We start from the raw sequence: 17,058 nt of genomic DNA, 5'->3' as shown, positions 1-17,058 counted from the left end.
AATCTGCCACTCTTGCGGAACGACGCCAGCTTGCCAGCAATCGTTGAAGATGTTAAGGAGTGCTTCTCGTGCCTGTTTACAAGGTTGCACAGCATCCTGTATGAAATGTCATCCGGGCCAGTCGACGACGACTTCTTTATTACACAAGACGAGCGCTGCATCGAGCTCCTGTGATGTAAACGGTAGATACATGCGCGGGTCCCGTGAGTGAGGAACATGGTTCACTGTATGTAGGCTTGTGTACGTTGTCTGGCCCACGGTCATAGCGCAGAAATATTCTGCTACCTCAATTTCGTGCCAGCGATGAAAAAGTGCAAGGGCTTTGAAGGGAAGGCGCTGCTCTGGAACAGAACGTAGGGCTCACACAATTCTCCATATCTGAGGCAGTGGGTTATGAGGATCTAGCGACGCACAAAATTTCCTCCATCGTTGGGTGTCTAATTTGTCGAGGCGCCGTTGTATCTTGTTTTGGATGCGCCGGGCTGTTCGTAGATCGTCTGTGGAATTGGTGCGTTGGTATCGTCCTTGGGCATGACGGCGGATCGCACGAAGTCGCTCCAGCTCGAGGTCAAATTCAGAGTACTTCGAAGAGCATATTATTGTGCGCATAGCAGCATGTGCAGTTTCCTTAATAGCTTGCTGAAGACCATTGGACAGGCCTTCTTCACAAGCAACCTCAAGTTCAGTTTTGAACACAGTCCAATCTATTCTTCGTGTTGTGGTAGAGGAGTACGTGTTCGAAATACCTTTAATCTTCAGGTAAGTGGGGATGTGGTCGCTTCCGTGTGTTTTAATGTCCAAAAACCAATTTACCCGTGTAGTAAATCGGCGTGAAACAAAGGACAAATCAAGTCAGCTGCTATATGCAGTGCCTCGCAAAAACGTAGGACTGGCGTCATTCAGAAGGACGAGACCATGGCTGGAAACCAATGATGCTAGACGTCGTCCCGTTGAATTAAGCCTTGAGCTTTCCCAGATGCGATGATGCGCATTGAAATCCCCAGTGATAACCCACGGACCCGGATGTGCCCTCAATATGCCGTCTAGTTTGTTGGCGTCGAATTGACTTCATGGGGATATATACAAACCCAGAAGTGCGAATGTCACCTTTCTTTTTTTAACAGACAAGCACACATACTGATTGCCGTTGTGAGGTTGCCCTGGCTGGACGACGTAAGCTCCCGGCGAATAAATGCAACAACCTTGCTACTTTCGATGTCACTTGAGGAGAAAAATGACTCGTATCCTGATAGTCTGATCGGGTGCGATATTTTCGGTTCACATATAATCATGATAGGAAATCGGTACAGATGAACGAACTGGCGAAAATCAGATTTTCGAAATCTCAGACCTCTTGCGTTCCACTGAAAAATCGACGATTATCTGACCTTCTGTCGGAACGACTTGTGATTGTCGGCCATGGCTTTACTGGAGGCTTGCAAGGACCGCGCTCAACGCGTCCAGCACTTGTAGGCCACTCCTAGCAGTTGGCGCATTGATGCTTGTCAGAAGACTTCTGATGACACTCACAATAGATCACAGCATAGGAATAATATGACGATCTGCTGTTGGAGCCTCGTCAACAGCAGCATTTGCTTTCACTGGGAGCATAGAGCGCTAAGGCTGCTCGGAGGGCCGTGCGTTCGCAAGCTGTGTCTGAAAAGCGCGCTTTTTGCGAACGGGGACTGCAATGATTGCAGTGACCTTAGTGCACCCAGTAACTACAACAGAATCGTTCAACGTAAAGCCCAAGGCCAGCCAAGCCACACGATCTTCCCCGGGAGATAAGGGCGCGCGAGGAAGCGTCGACGCCCATCCTCTAAGCGGGGCAAAGTACGCGTGGGGACTAGAGCGCGCGCCACCGCGCGATGTGGTGACGCGCGCTCTTTGAGCCATCTTGCAGGTAATGCTAAAAACACGATAATTCCCCCGAGTCCCGTCAGTTGAGGCAATGCCTCCTAGAAAAATTTATGCCTGGAACGTGAGCCACGAACGTGCTACCGTATCCTCGGATTTTACCCTTCCCCTCCGGTACGGAGGCGAACGCCTTTGGCAGCCGCCCCTTGGGAACGCAGCAATGCTCTCACAGTTGCCTCCGAGCAGTTGTGATGTCACGTGACAGAGCGGTAGGGTGATACCATGTGACCGAGCGGTACGGAAGCGAGTGGTCACACGCGGTGTATGGTCGCAACACGCTGCAAGAGGCATGGCCTCTGAAATTTTGCGCTGGCAGGAAGCTCCCGATTGAAAAGAGAGCGACATTCCAGGCATAGTTTTTCTAGGAGGCGTTGGCTGAGGTAAGTGGTATATATAAATAGCTCGCCGTTTGAATGATGGAGGACGTGCTTCTCGGGGGTTGAGTGGTTAACGCCTCGCACACACGGTTCAGAGGACCCAAGTTCGATTCCGCGTACCGGAATCTTGTGAAATTTTAAAGACGATAGTCTTTCTTAGGGACCTTCGACGCAAAAAGTTTTGGTCTGTCTGTCACTGTACTTGCATGTTTGTCCGTTGAAACTATATCTGAACCGGTCAAAAATCAAACCCCATACGCAGCGCCCACCAATATTGCTCTAGTTTCAGGGTTCATACATGTGCGATTGTCAATTTTAAAAACAACCATTGCGCAGCATATATGAGACACGGTAACAACACGTCAGTATTTTGTATGTCTTTTTATACACGAAAAAGCATTCATAAGTAATTGTATGGACCGTAGTATTTATCGCACTTCGCTGACAACGCAACGCTTGCACGAAAAGGCAAGTGTTTCCAACGTTTTGCTAAGACTAAACGGTGGTGGCACCTACGCGCCGTATTGCGTTCTACACCTTATTGCCTCCGAAACGGGCGCGCACGCCACGCGCTTTGTTTTCCAAAATACCTGCCAGATAGCGCTAATGTCTCAAGTGTGACGTGCCTCGATGCGCTCGTTCGCCTCCGCTCCATGCATCGGGCACTAACGCAGCGCCTCCAGAATACCATTCACCAATTTTCTCGCACAAAATATCGAATAAACGTTCTGATCACTCCCTACAGGCGCAAGACTATCGTCCTTCGACGACATTTGCAGCGAAACATGCAGATACGGGGCCATTTTTTTCTTTCTTGCATTTTTAATATATATATATATATATGTGACGCTTCACAAGTGAATGTGGGGAAGAAAGAGGAGGAAGACGAAGGGTCAGAATAACAGAATAAACTGGTGTTCTGACTGACGCCATGTCTCATCCGTTACACTAAGTCGACAGGATCTACCGCAGCAACATCATGAGCCCACCAAAGAAGATGATCAGCCTGCCGAAATACACCGGAGCTGAAGACGACGTCCCTGTTGACAAGTGGTTGCACCTCTTCGAAACGAAGGTGAGCAACGTCAGCTGGTCCGAACGAAATCGCATCGACTGCATCAGCGAGTACCTGGAAGGTGAGGCATTCCGCTGGTACCTCACCGAGATTTTTGACGCAGAAGATACGTGGGAAGGCATCAAAACAAGCATGATATCACGATTTTCTACACCTGTTAGCGAGCCTTTCCGCCAATTCATACACTGCAGGCTCAAAAGAGAACAGCGCATCAGGCACTACTACGAAGAGAAGATACACCTTGGTCGCCTCGCAGACTTAAAAGACGTTCACATAGTATCAGGATTGACTGATGGCGTACCTGAAGAGATCGAAAGGCGCCTCGCTGGATTGACGCTCACCACCCCAGCCAAGTGGCTTACTGCTGCGCTTCAAGCGGAAGACTCTGTCCACAGAGATGCTTCCCAACGCTCGTCAAAACGGCAGCTCATGCGTCGAGGGCCTCATTCTACGCGACCATGGCTCCCTACAAGATTGATGCGCACCCCTCACAGTGAGTGCCGACATTGCGCATCTGCTGGTTTGCCGAATCAGTTTCACTGGCACAATGAGTGCCCTCGTCGTGAAATGGTGTCTGCTCTAACTGACAACCAGGGAAACGAAGAGGGCGGCCCAAAGGCTCATTAATACGTTTTGGTGCACTTGTGAACGGACACATGGTGAACGCAACTCTGGATACAGGAGCGACTATTACCTGTATCAATGAAGTTGTGTTAAAAAAACTCAAGCTGCAGTTGCTCAAGGATTCATGCATTAGTGTCCAACAAGTCACCTCAACCACAAAAACTTTGGGCCGCGTACGCATACAGTTGGAAATAGGGAAGTTAAAGCGGGCAGTCCAAGCACAGGTTCTACCAGGCATGAAGACTGAATTCTTGCTAGGCCTGGACAACGCCTCCTTTTTCAACCTATCACTGGATTTCTTTCTTTCTTTCTTTATTCAATACTGCAGACCTTGTACAGATCCAAGCAGGGTGGGGGAAGAATAAAACAACAACAAAACGGAGCAAACAAGTATAGTCATGCAATTACAATGAGCAATGATCCCAATGCGCTTAAATGCTACAATGAATCATTCCAGTCTGTTACGGTGCGGGGAAAAAAAGAAAATTTGAATAAATCTGTTCTCGAAAAATAAGGTGTCAAAGAATTAGGATGATGGTGGCGAGTAAGTCTTGATGTAGAAGATGAAAGATATGGTGAGGGGTTAATCGCTAGTTTATGATTCCAAAGGAGGTAAAGAAATTCCAAACGTGCAGCTTTCCGTCTCAGTGCAAGGTATGGAATGTTGTTAGCCTGCATCAGTTCAGTGGGTGAGTCATACGGTGAAAATTTGGAATAAATAAACCTGACTGCTTTTCTTTGCACATTTTCTAGGTGATTAATGTTGGTTTTAGTAAAGGGGTCCCATACTACACATGCATATTCGAGTTTTGGCCTAATTAGTGTGTTATAAGCAAGTAATTTAACAGCTGGAGGAGACTGTTTGAGCTTATGTCTTAAAAAATATAACTTGCGGTATGCAGAGTTATATTTATGCAGAGATATGCAGAGTGGGCACGAAGGACGCGGCTTGGCCATGACGCTAACCAGATCTCTGTTCTGCGTTCTGCAGGGCATTTTCCAGTTTAGCGCATCTTCAGCTGTGAGAGGCCACACGTGCTGGGAAAACGACGGCATCATCGACAAGTATCAACTTCCTCCAGATATCGCCGCCGGACAAATTCCGCTGTGGTTCCGCCCTGGCAATTTGACTCCGCTGGCGACACCAATCGGCAGTTGCTGCGTGACGTCATTCGAAGAAAATGCTATAAAAGAAACGCCTCACCGATTTGCCTTTTGTGGGCACGAAGGACGCGGCTTGGCCATGACGCTAACCAGATCTCTGTTCTGCGTTCTGCAGGGCATTTTCCAGTTTAGCGCATCTTCAGCTGTGAGAGGCCACACGTGCTGGGAAAACGACGGCATCATCGACAAGTATCAACTTCCTCCAGATATCGCCGCCGGACAAATTCCGCTGTGGTTCCGCCCTGGCAATTTGACTCCGCTGGCGACACCAATCGGCAGTTGCTGCGTGACGTCATTCGAAGAAAATGCTATAAAAGAAACGCCTCACCGATTTGCCTTTTGTGGGCACGAAGGACGCGGCTTGGCCATGACGCTAACCAGATCTCTGTTCTGCGTTCTGCAGGTCAGTTATAACAATTATTCTCTTCGTAGTGATTGTCGTGGTATTGTTGTCCTGCCGTGCCCACGGAAGTGCCTTAACCTTGCCTATGAATGTCTTTTCGTCTGCAAGTTGCTTCTATGCGGGGACATTGAAACTAACCCAGGTCCCACGCAGAAAGAATTGTTTGAGCAGTTGCTTGAAGGTCAAACTGTAATCCGCAATGACATTGCAGAAATGAAAGCGCAATTACTTAATGTCGAAGGGCAGATCAGTAGCCTTCAGCAGATGGTCAGTCATATTGAAAAAAGGCTGTCTGAACTACCTTCATCACCGGAAGACGGAGTTCAAAATACGCTTAAATCCATAGAACACGTTATCACATTCCAGTCAAAGAAACTAACTGATCTTGAGGACAGAAACAGGCGGTCAAACATAATAATTCATGGCGTTTCTGAATGCCCCGAGGAAACGGAAGCGCTTCTTAAAGAAAAAGTTCTAACGACAACTTGCGGTATGCAGAAGAACAAATGCTATTTATATGTGTATTCCATTTTAAACACAATGACTTTGTTTCAAGACAACAAAGCTTTGCATAATTCCTTTCAAACACAAAAGTGTGTCTTCAGCACCGATACAACCCCTCTCCAAGCCGTTGATGTCACGCACCTTCCACCATCGCAACAAGCTGCTTTGAGAGAGGTGCTTCACAATTACGAAGACATTTTCTCAAAGTCTCAGGTGGACTTCGGATGTATCGCGGAGGAACGACACTGCATTGCCCTCAGCAACAACGTGCCTATCCACAGACCACCGTATCGATGCTCCCTGGCAGACAAAGAGGAAATTGTCAAGCAAGTGGACTTACTTCTCAAGCAAGGTGTAGTGCGTCCATCTTTTTCCCCATACGCGGCTCCAGTCATTCTTGCAGAGAAAAAAGGTGAAGGACGCACACGTTTATGCATTGATTATCGAAAGCTTAACTCTGTCACTGTGCCTGACTACCAACCTATTCCGCGTATAGACGATGTTCTAGACTACCTGGGAAAATCGAAATATTTTTCGACATTGGATATCACATCAGGCTATTGGCATGTCAAAATGAACCCAGAGGACATCCCAAAAACAGCTTTTGTCACGCCGAATGGCCATTATGAGTGGCTTGTTATGCCTTTCGGTTTGAGAAATGCTCCTGCTACATTCGAAAGAGCTGTGAAATCAGTTATCAGAAAACATAACTTAAAGAATGTCGTTAATTATTTTGATGATATTCTAGTCTTCTCCGACACATTTACTGAGCACCTACAGCACCTCCAAGCTCTCTTGCATGCCCTAAAATGGAGAATATAAAACTTAAATTGAAGAAATGCCATTTTGCCCAAGATTCTATTGAATATCTGGGTCACAGAGTGTCGCACGGTACAGTGTCGCCTATACGAAGAAACATAGAAGCTGTTTTGCGATTCCCAAGACCGAAATCACTGAAAGAGCTTCAGCGTTTTTTAGGCACCACCAACGTTTACCGTCAGTTTATACCGCACTTCAGTGACATAGTTTTCCCACTTACGAAGCTGTTGAAGAAGGACACATCATGGGAATGGGATTCCTCATGTGAACAAGCCTTTGAGAACATGAAATACTGTCTGACCAAAGAACCCATTTTACGAATTTTTTCTTGCGAGAAACCATGCATTCTTTATTGCGACGCATCTAACGTAGGCGTAGGTGCGTCGGGTGTAGTTTGTAACCGGTCTATCAAGGTGTAGTTTGTAACCGGTACCAACTTTCAGGGGGAGGGGGAATCCTGTGACGTAAGAAGGCCGGGATGGTTAGGAGAGGTAGATGAGGAAGAAGTGCTTTTGGAATAAACATGGCGTATGAGCCAGGCCACGTCTCTCATTCATTATAGCGTCACACACACACACACACACACACACACACACACACACACACACACACACACACACACACACACACACACACACACACGCACACACACACACACACACACACACATATTTATATATATATATATATATATATATATATATATATATATATATATATATATATATATATATATATATATATTGTCACGAGCAGAACAAGACCTACAGCCAGGAGTTCACCTGAACCAGAGCAACGAAAATGTTCTCTTCTCCTTCGCAGCCCTAAACGAGTATGAACGAGTATGAACCACAGCGCTCGTTCATCAATGGTGGCATTACTCCCTCTCTCAAGAAGCTTCGTCTCGATGCGGTACATGAAGGGAAAAAACAGAAATGAGACGAAAATTACCATGCAAGCAAAATGAATGGCGTAAGGCGGAATAACGTAGTTGGTTGTTGAGTCAAGAGTCCAATGAGAAATAAGGAAATTAGGAAAGAATGTAAGGAAAAGACGAAACAAAAAGAAAGACGCGAAGTTACTAACAAAGTCAGTCACTCACTGGTGATTCACAGCGCTAAAAGTATGGTTTGAGCCCTGAAACGTCAATGACTTCAGTTCGCAGGGTGAAACGGGAACGTGTCGAAGTGCCTTCTGGAAGAACCTCATAAGTGACGTCGTTGAGACGTCGTGCGACCTTGTAAGGGCCGAAGTAGCGGCGAAGAAGCTTTTCTGAACGGCCACGCTGTCGGATAGGGGTCCAAACCCAGACTTCAACACCAGGCTTGAAATCAACTTCACGGTGACGAAGACTGTAGCGGCACGCGTCTGCGGTTTGGTGATGTTGAATACGGTGACGAGCAAGCTGACGGGCCTCTTCTGCGCACTGCGCGAATTTGGCGGCATCCGTGTGGTATATTCCTAAGTTGTCGGGCACGAGCATGGTGTCGAGCGTCGTCGTGACCTCGCTACCGTGAACTAAGCGAAAAGGTGTGAAACCGGTACTTTCTTGAACAGCAGTGTTATACGCAAAATTTATGTATGGAAGTATGGCGTCTCAGTTCTTGTGATCGATGTCCACATACATTGACAGCATGTCTGCAATTGTCTTATTGAGTCGTTCATTCAGCCCGTTTGCTTGTGGGTGGTAAGCCCTTGATTTACGATGTTCCGTGTTACTTAATTGCAAAACCTCCTGCAGCATCTCTGCGGTGAAAGCTGTCCCACCATCAGTTATGACGACAGCTGGCGCACCATGACATAAGACGATGCTGCTAACAAAAAATTGGGCGACGTCTACTGCGGTGGCTTTTGGAAGTGCCTTTGTTTCCCAGTAGCGTGTTAAGTAGTCGGTAGCGACCACAATCTACCGGTTTCCAGACGAAGACTTGGGGAATGACCCCAGCAAGTCCATGCCAATCTGATGAAAGGGAACCATTGGAGGCCCTATTGGTTGCAGTAGTCCGGCTGGTCGTAAAGGTGGAATCTTACGTCGCTGACCGTCGCGACATGTGCGAACGTAGTGCTTCACAGTCTTTGCTAGACGTGGCCAGTAGTAGGAGCGTTAAATCTGTTTCAGCATGCGCGTATAGCCGAGGTGTCCGGACGATGGCTCATCATGACACGCACGTAAAGTGTCACCACGAGGCGTAGTTGGCGTAACAAGCAGATACATAGCTTGTGTAGGATGAAAGTTCTTTTTATAGAGCACTCCATCGCGGAAACAAAAGGAGGATAGTGAGCGTGCAAAGCTTCGAGGAGGGTGGGAATTGCGTCCTTCCAGGTAGTCAATGAGCGGGATGAGCTCCGAGTCATGACGCTGTTGCTCAGTCAAGTGGGTTGCTGATACGGCAGAATGAAAAGTATCGTCGTCTTCAAGGTCAGTGTTGGCATTTTCGACCGGTGCACATGAGATACAGTCGGAGTCGGTGGGTTTCCACCCAGATTTGTGGACGATGGTGACATCGAAATCTTGTAGCCGAAGGCTCCATCGTACTACACGACCTGAGGGATCTTTGAGATTAGCGAGCCAGCAAAGGGAATGTTGGTTGCTAACTACCCTGAATGGGCGGCCATACAAGTATGGGCGGAACTTTGTTATGGCCCAGACAACAGCGAGGCATTCCTTTTCGGTTGCACAATAGTTTTTCTCCGCCGAGGATAACGTTTTGCTCGCATAAGCGATCACGTGCTCTACGCCATTCTGACACTGAACTAATGCCGCTCCTAGTCCAACGTTGCTGGCGTCAGTGTGTAATTCCGTGTGGGCGCTTTCATCAAAATGACCCAGTACAGGCGGAACCTGAAGGAGGTTTCGGAGGGTATCGAACGCATGGCACTGATTGGGACCCCAAACAAACGAGACACCGTCTTTTGTAAGCTTGTTGAGGGGTTCAGCAATCTTCGAAAAGTTTTTGACAAAGCGCCTTTAATACGCACAGAGCCCCAGAAATTGGCGTAGGTCGCGCTTATTTGTGGGCTGGGAAAGCGGCAACTGCGTGGGTTTTTTCCGGATCTAGGCGGATGCCGGTATGGCTCACAACGTGACCAAGGAACTTCAGTTCTTCATATTCATAATGACATTTCTCGGGTTTGAGAGAAAGCCCCGCTGTTCTGATTGCCTGAAGAACTGCCTGAAGGCGTTGGACGAGTTGTTCAAACGTGTCTGCAAAGACCACGACGTCATCAAGGTAAACAAGACATGATTGCCATTTGAGCCCCGTCAGAACCGTATCCATCATTCTTTAAAGAGTGGCTGGCGTTGAGCACAGACCAAAAGGCAACACTTTAAACTCGTACTGGCCATCGGGAGTAACAAACGCCGTATTTTCACGGTCGCGCTCATCCACTGCGATTTACCAGTAGCCGATGCAAATCCACGGAGGAAAAAGATTTAGGGTCGCGTATACGGTCCAACGAGTCATCTATCAGGGGTAGAAGATAAACGTTCTTTTTGGTGACCTTGTTCAGTTTACGGTAATCAACGCAAAAACGCAACGTACCGTCCTTCTTCTTTACTAGCACAACTGGCGAAGCCCAGGAACTGGTCGATGGCTGATGACGTCGTCCTGAAGCATCTGCTGGATTTGGCCACGTATAGCGTCTTGCTCTTTTTGCAACACCCTATAGGCATGTTGTCGGATGGGTCTCTCGGTGAGTTCCGTGATGATACGATGCTGAGCAAGTGGTGTCTGTTTAACCTTTGACGTAGTGGCAAAGCAGCCTTGAAATGAGCCGAGTATAAGCAAAAGGCTTTCTCGTTGAGCCGAAGGTAGTCTCTCGTTTACGTCGAGAGTGCTCGCGGTGGCCTCGTCAGGGTGGTCATTCGATAAAATGAAGCTAACGTGGACGAACCATCGGCATCGGCGAATTCTTCACAATATGCAATGGCAGTGTGTCTCGTTAGGAGGCGATATTCGTCGCGGAAGTTCGTGACCAGCAGGTGAACATGCATGTTGCTAGGCTGAATGATTCCTCGGGTGACACAGATTTGTCGTGAAATAAGGAGAGACAAATTGGCCTCTGCAATTACTGCGTCAGATACGTCCTGTCCCAATTCTACTGTGACAAATAGGCTGCTTCGATGTGGGAGAGTCAGAGAATCATCGGTAACACAGAGGGCTCTTTTCCGGAATTGTGTAGTGTCAGTTGCAGCGCAAAAAGCATCCTCTAACGACACAAGTAATTCACGGAGGTCGATGACGGTGCCGTATTCACGAAGGAAGTTCATTCCTAGAATGACTTTCCAAGAGCACACGCGCAATACGAGGAAAGAGCCCGCATATGTCGACGTATGCATTTGAATGTGTGCAGCGCACATACCAGTAGGCATCACCGGATGGCCACCTGCCATGCGTAACTGGGGTCCTTGCGACGGTGTGGTAACCTTCCTCAGTTCAGATGCCAGTGTGACGCTTATTACGAATAGTCGGCACCAGTGTCGACGAGGGCGTTGACAGCATGATTGTCGACGAAGACCGCGATTTCGGCAGAAACGATCTTTCTGTCGTCAGAGAACACTGCAAAACCGGAATGGTCCTCGTCCGGTCGTTGCGTCAAAGGAGCGCCTTTTACAGTTCACTGGCCACGACTTCACCCCCAGAAGTCGCCATTCCTAGTTTCCCCTGCGGGGATTTGGTGACTGGCACCTGAAAGGAGCGGAAGACGATGAGGGCAAACTGGGTGACGTAGACCGACGAGGCGATGGTGATCTCGACTGATGGTGCTGAGTAGTCGAAGGAGTTCGCTGGCCCGTGAGATAGGCTTCGATTTCGCGGGGCGCTCGTGGGCATCGAGCATCAGGATGGAAGCCGCGGAGACCTAGTTGTCGGTATTGACAGTTCCGGTATACGTGACCCGCTTCACCGCAGTGATGGCAGAGCGGAAGGTTATCCGAGGTGCGCCACGTGCTTGCCTTGCTACCACTTTGTCTTGAGGCAGACGGCAGATAGGTTGGTATGCTCGGAAACCTTGAGCCGAGAGGCTGGCTCGAAGCAGTGTCGTGGATAGGCTGCATAGCTTGGCACCTTGGCCGCCTAGCAGGATTTGTAGCCCGTGGCGCAATCGCAATGCCGCTGCGTATGTCAGGACTGGGGCTTCGGAAATTGGTGGTGCGATTGGGCCCAGGGGTGTGACGGCCTGCCCGACTTTTGTCTGATTACATCCGCGAGGGCTGACACAGGTGGATGGGATCCCACTGCCTGACTGTCGCAATTCATCCCGAACGATACTTCGAATGAAGTCGGCGAGGGCTAGTGTCTCGCCGTCTGAGACAGTAGAGCATGCGGTGGCCGGAATCTGGTGTTCGTATTGTGACGACCGCTGTTGCAGAGTACATTCCATCGTGGTTGCCTCACTGATGAACTGGGCGACTGTCGTCGGTGGATTGCGCATGAGCCCAGCGAAAAGCTGTTCTTTTACTCCGCGCATCAAATGCCGCACCTTCTTTTCCTCCGCTTGGCAGGGTCCGCGCGCTTGTAGAGCCGAAGCATGTCCTCGACAAACATATATACTCGTTCGGTCGGCCGCTGGTTTCTGCAGGATATGGCTTGTTTAGTCCTCTCCTTCCTCTCAGTGTTGCGATAGGCGTCACGGAGCTGTCGACTAAACTCTTGCCAGGTTGCAAAGGAGCCCTCGTGTTTCTCGTACCACGTCTTCACAGGATCCTCCAAGTAGAAGTACTCGGCGTAGCTTGCGAACACCGTCCCATTCGTTGATACTGCCAACCCGATCAAAGTGGTCGAGCCAGTCATTAACATCCTCGAAGATGTCTACATGGAACGGCTTTGGTGTCTGTGGCGGATGAAAAACACGCGTGAGAAGAGAACCATGGGCATCGTTCGTTTGGACCGCCTGGCTTATCATCGGAGTTGCCATCTTTCTTGGTGTCGATGCCGAGGGATGAAATTCAGGGGGTAACCCACGCAGGCGGCGGCTACTTCTTGCTCTGGGAGATGTAGCCGTCTCCAAGATGGCTGACACAGCTGAACTACTCGTACCCAGCATCTCCACGAGTAATATATATATGAGATCTAACAGACAATAATGCCAAGGAATGTATAGACGTTATTAGAACAAATGTAATGTAAGTAAGAAAGAAATGTGGGTGAAAAAATAACCAGCCAAGAGCAGAAATCGAACCCACGACCTTCGAAAAACGCGTTCGATACTCTAACCACTGAGCTATCACAGCGGCCTTTCCCCAACCCACTTTTGTGGGTTTATATGTGAAATAAACGTGGGAGTGTCAGTCAGCGTCATCTGTAGCCAAGCGGCAAGGATATATATATATATATATATATATATATATATATATATATATATATATATATATATATATATATATATATATATATATATATATATATGTACATATATATATATATATATATATATATATATATATATATATATATATATATATATATATATATATATATATATATATATATATATATATATATATATATATATATATATATATATATATATATAGTCCAGTAGATCCTCCGTGAGCGGCCACAACGTGGTTTATTTCGACGTTTCGGCCTAGAGTCTGGCCTTCATCAGGATTAAAGATACAGTTTGTTGTCCTCAGCTTTATACAATCTCAAATCAGAGAGCAAGAAAAGAGGAAAAAAGACAGAAAAGAAAAAAGAAAAAGAAAAGAAAAGAAGAAGAAAGAGAAGAAGAAGAGAAAAATAATATACGGTGGACTCCCCTCGGGCGCCCGCCTTCCACTCTTCCTTCCACTTTCCCCTCCACTCTTCCTCCACTTCCACCTTCATCTCCCTCCCCCTTCTCCCCTTCACCTTTCCCCTTCACCTTCACCTTTGTCAGCGGTCTGTGTATGTTTCCTTTCACTAACGCATTCCTCCCGACCAGACGGCGCTTCCTGGCACTGGCGGTTCGGTGTGGGGCAAAAACGAGCTTTTTTAGGAAGTTCTAAGCCTTTAACTACTCGGAGTCCCGTGAACAATTCGTCGTAGAAGGAGGGGTGCCGCATATTGTGGCAGAGGCTGGTAAGCGGGCATTTTAGGAAGTTCTAAGCCTTTAACTACTCGGCGCCCTGTCAACATTACGTCGTAAAAAGAGGGGTGCCCCGTATTGCGGTAGAGGCTGGTAAGCGGGCGCAATGGGAATTCCTTGCCCGCTTCTGGATTACGCGTGTAGTGGGGGTCTCCCGGCTGTGCACAGGGTTGCTGTTGGGCATGTCATGCATGGCACAATTGATTGGGTAGTAAAATAAAACAGAAAACAGACGACAGCTGCACTTAGGAAAAGTAGTTACACTTGGAATTGTTTTGGGTTGTCCAGTGCCCTTCGCAGCTGCAGTACCGTGAACTCCGTTACTATTTTCATTGTTGCCGTTATTGTTTTCTAATGCTTTAATTGCTGCAAGTGTACCAGAATTCTCATTTATTCCTCTATCGATAGAGGAATAAATGAGGTATGCGACGTATGCGATGAGACAAGTAAAGATAACACACAAGCTACGGCGTTTTCCCTACACAATAATGTCGTGCCTCTATAGGAGGCGGGGAGGGCTGACTTGTAGGAAGAGAGGAAGCAGCCCCGGTATCGACGAGGCGAGGTGAAAGTTCAAATTAAAATGGTTTCACGGCGTCTCCCCGCATGGAAGTGTCGCGCCTCGTTAGGAGGCAGGTGGCGTCGTGATCGGTATTGATGTACAACGCCCAATGTCACAGTTGCACAGGACAGCATATACGCTACGTTCTCAGCAATCCGAACACGCAATTCGCGTAGAAGATCCCTTTCCCTCACCGACAGTGCAGCAGAGGCCGGGCAGGAGCTGGTATGTGAGGGTAATTCAGTGTTGCTGCCTGTATGACCGATGTTCTTCCGCCATCCAGCTTTTCGTTTGGTTTGAAATGTTCGATAAGGTCTTAAACTTTTGTGCATGCGTGGAATGAAAACGTATTGAAATGTGTGTATCCTCTGTTCGGTTGTACCGAGAGTGGACAATGCAGGCGAAGTGTGTGATGTGCTCGCATGGTAGTGAACCTTCCGCATTCATGACTGAACGCTGCGTGCCAAAACCATCCGACGAGCAGCTGTGACCAGTGTGCGTTTTGTCCACGCGTCGTCCACAAGTTTCTGCAGTGATTCTGAAGGTTTCAATTGTGTTGATAGCGGTAGAAATACGGAATCAAACTGCGTCGTGGTGGGTGATGATTCAGCGACAATCACAGATTGGTTACTCTAAGCGACGCGCTGCCGCCAGGGCTGAATCACAAGTATGCTGTGTTCGCTTACCGTATTCCTAGGACTGCCACAGTGTCTCAATTTCACTGCGCAACCCGAAGGTGCTATGCGCCCGCATTTCTCGTGTTTGAATTTCCCTACTGGGAAAATTCTTCTGCAAGATGAAGGGATTGTGACGTCCCCGCAAACACGGACATAGATCAGACCTCGACTCCAAGAACCAACCTTCGGCCCCGACTCGCGCAGCCAACTCCGAGGCTCCGACTACACGGACATTCTGTGAGACGAACTTCACCTCCTTTACTTAAACGAGCTTTGCGGGAAGGAATGCGGCATATTGAGACATTGCGCGGTTTTATAAATTTATCACTTTATTATTTGTGTCGTTGTGTGTTTACTCTATATTGAGGCACTTTTGTATTGTCACCGTTACTCGCTTATGAATCCTGTGTCGCGTGTCGCGAGTATTTGCTGATGTGTTACAATTTGGTGTAATAGAGATGTCGTTCACGGACAATATGTGTGTACGCCATTTGCGCTTGCTATTGAATTAAATGCGTCCATGAATAAGAAAAGATCGTGACGTCTCTTACTTCCCGGCCCCAGCACGAATCACTGTATGTGGAAAGTGATTGAGACACGTAGCCAAGAGGAAACCGGATAAAAAGGGGGTTGAGGGCTCTTCCCTCTCTTTGGCAATCGGTGGCGTAGTGGGGACGTCTCACCGCCTTAGGAAAGTTTTAATGCCACCCACAGTGCCACTGATCTAGGTCGCCGATGGCGGCACGTTTTCTGTGCTTGGAATGTGCTCCGCGCGTATAAGTGTGGCTGTTCGCTCCACGACAGTGCTATTTGCTGTGCTCGAGCAATGTTCCAATGAACTTATCCTCGAAATGGGCTTTTTATCCGCCCACTCTGCCCTTATTGATTGTGGAACCGGCATGCTTCAACTTGATTTACCGTGTTACCATGACGACCCAACACCAGCTCAACCCCGTCTGTGTTCTGCAGATCACATTCGCCTAGCACCTCAAGTCGTTACTTACGTGAACCTGACATATGTCCCACCTGTTCCCGATGGTTACTACATGTTGACACCTATTGCTGACGTTCTGTTGGCCAAAAATGTTGCCGTGCCTCACACACTTTTGACAGTCGCGGGAAATACAGCATCTCTACCGATCCTAAACTTCAGCTGGTGCGTTCAAGTTATCTCAGATGGTATGACTTGGCATAAGTTTTTTCTATAGATGCTGCCACTTCGACGTTCGTTGCAAATCTTCTTCGTCTTCGGCTCTGTTTTCATCCTCGAAGAGCGCAGCGGATGCCACAATCAACAAGATGATCGCTCCGGACCTTCTTTCAGCACAGACAGCTGACATCCGGCACCTGCTGAAATGCTACCGCGACATCTTTATTTTGATGACCACCCTTTGGGTCAGACATCCTTTGTAACTCATAGGATTAACACCGGAGACGCCAGCCCCATCCGACGACGTCCTTATCGCGTGTCTAATGCTGAGCGACAAGTTATCCAGCACGAAGTTGAAGAAATGCTCACAAAAGACGTCATCGAACCTTCCTGCAATCCAGGGCATCGCTGGTCGTGCTAGTCAAGAAGAAGGATGGCAGTTGGCGCTTCTGCGTAGACTACCGTCACTTAAACAAAGTAACAGTAAGGACGTGTATCCACTGCCACGGATTGACGATGCTCTCGACTGCCTACATGGTTCTGCATACTTTTCGTCTATCGACTTGCAATCAGGATACTGGCAGATTTCTGTCGATCATCGAGACCGTGAGAAAACCGCATTCATCACACCGGATAGACTTTTCCAGTTCAAGGTTATGCCATTCGGATTGTGTAATGCGCCAGCTACATTTGAAAGGATGGTGGACTCTCTCCTGCG

The sequence above is a fragment of the Rhipicephalus microplus genome, unplaced genomic scaffold, assembly GCF_043290135.1.
Source record: "Rhipicephalus microplus isolate Deutch F79 unplaced genomic scaffold, USDA_Rmic scaffold_425, whole genome shotgun sequence".
Lineage (NCBI taxonomy): Eukaryota > Metazoa > Arthropoda > Arachnida > Ixodida > Ixodidae > Rhipicephalus > Rhipicephalus microplus.
Note: the sequence above shows the minus strand (reverse complement) of the source record.